Raw genomic sequence first — 2049 nt, 5'->3', positions numbered from 1 at the left:
GATGCAAAAACCTCTTAGATTTTTCTGACATTTTTTCTTTTTAAATGCACATTTTTATCACGCTCCTATGTTTAGGTTAAGTAATTTCACTTTAATGGCAAAGAAAAGGTTATTAGTCAGTTATTGAATGCCTTATTTTCAAAAACATCCAATGTTGTGTTGCTGTCTATGCAGAAAGCTCTTGGATTTCATCAGAAATATCTTAAATTGTGTTCCGAAAATTAACAAAGGTCTTATGGGTTTGGAACGACATGAGGGTGAGTAATTAATGACAGCATTTTCATTTTTGAGTGAACTAACCCTTTAAGTATTTTTTTCTCTTCTTTCCAACTCTGTTCTTTTATTATACATTCCCTTTCCTTTTTTCCTTAGAAGTTTTTTTTTTTCACTTTCTTTATTCCTTTCTATCTTATATTGTTTCTGTGTCCTGATTTTTTTCTTGCCAGGTCTCAAGAATTGTCTGCATTACACTAAATAACCAGAATATAACAGACAAAATTACTTACAAAACATGTCTTGTAAAATCAGTAAGGTCCTTTTCAAGGAAGAGTGGAAGGCCGTGGAGAACTGCTGTTCATCGCCCATTGATGTTAGATGTCTGTACAATTATTAAAAAAACTCATATTTAATATCACTCAAAGCACAAGCATTCAGCATAACATATAATGAATATCTACTTATTCTGTGCAGGGTTTCACAAAACTGCAAAGTATGATTTTTCATTAAGCACACCTATGTGAATAAGCATATACTATGTGGAAACATGGAATTGGAGAATTTTCATATTCCATAGCTTCCATATTTTAATAAGTTTTTCAGCAGTTGAGCTCTCTTTTCACTCAATAAACAAGTAGAACTTCCACTTCCACTGCATGAGTTTAAGTCCCCAAAAAAAGAGCACATAGAATATGACAAGAAAATGGTTATAATTAGTGCTGGGCATTGACGCACATTTAAAAACTATTTCTAAACTAAAAAGTTTCTACTCCAAATCATTTTCTGAAATATAAACATTTAAACAGTGGTTGTGATGATAACTTGTTTTCATGACATTTGTTCAAACATTAAATGCTGAAAAACGGATTACATAAGACATGATAAATTTCATTAAGGTGTACTGTATCGCTCAACATACTTTATGATGCTTACTCACGTTTATTTCATGTTATAACTAGCAGTAAAGAGGAAGATCGATGCTTGTAATCTAGCTTGTAAGCCACTGGCTAGCTAGTACGCTAACTGACGGTTACAGTAATGCTCGTCAGTAAAAACTAATAAAATCTGCCTTTTCTTTTCCTCAAAAACGATAGCACACACTGTGACAATATAGTTTATAAGTAGATCACCAAAAACTTACCTAATCTTGCTGCCACATTTCAAACACGATCTGACTCTGAAGTTCAGTTCGTTGTCTTCTTCTGGTGATGTTTTGTTTAAACCAACCTTCCGCCACCTATTGGTGCACTTCCGCCACCTACTGGTCTAGAGTTATTAGGGCACATAGTGGGATTTAATCCAACAAACTAGATGCTCTTAAGTACTGTTTACTAAAGTTGTTTAGTTTAACTATTGCATCCACCTGAAAGTTCACATAACACAGTGTAATTAAGTAAATTCAACAAATTTGTAAAAATCAGTTATGTTTACTCGCTTTTCTTAAGTAGATTCAGTGATTACTTTTTACAGTGAAGAAGGAAAAGACAGACTGCAGGGAAAGAGAATGAGAGGGCTGCTTTGAAACAGCACATATCAGTGCTGCGTGATGACACATACGCATTGTGAGTAACAAATAGTTTAACAATATGCCGCAGTTTAGGGCAAGGTATATCGAGCGGAAATACTACACATCATCAAAAACAAACACTTCTCTCAAACCTCTTATCAGCTCTTGACTGAAAAAACATTATATGTGGGGTGAGTACAGGTGCAAAGCAGGTGGATATCGCAGTGAATACATAATAGCTCAATGGGAAATCCAGAGAAAGGAGAATGCAGCTGTCTGTATTGCCTTGCTGCCTACATAGGGAGCTACCTTCAAAGGCAGCGTTC

General features: G+C 34.7%; 1 long non-coding RNA gene across 1 annotated transcript; it reads right to left on the bottom strand.

Moving 5' to 3' along the window:
• Positions 1 to 375: 375 nt before the first annotated feature.
• Positions 376 to 1679, bottom strand: LOC107716979 (uncharacterized). The gene is made up of 2 exons (XR_001637272.1): positions 1358 to 1679; positions 376 to 598 (listed from the first exon to the last, which is right to left on the bottom strand). It is a non-coding gene; the product is annotated as an uncharacterized LOC107716979 (long non-coding RNA).
• Positions 1680 to 2049: the final 370 nt, after the last annotated feature.

The sequence above is a fragment of the Sinocyclocheilus rhinocerous genome, unplaced genomic scaffold, assembly GCF_001515625.1.
Source record: "Sinocyclocheilus rhinocerous isolate Xijiao unplaced genomic scaffold, SAMN03320098_v1.1 scaffold5196, whole genome shotgun sequence".
In the NCBI taxonomy this organism is placed as follows: Eukaryota; Metazoa; Chordata; class Actinopteri; order Cypriniformes; family Cyprinidae; genus Sinocyclocheilus; species Sinocyclocheilus rhinocerous.
Note: the sequence above shows the minus strand (reverse complement) of the source record. Positions and strands in the feature narration are given on the sequence as shown.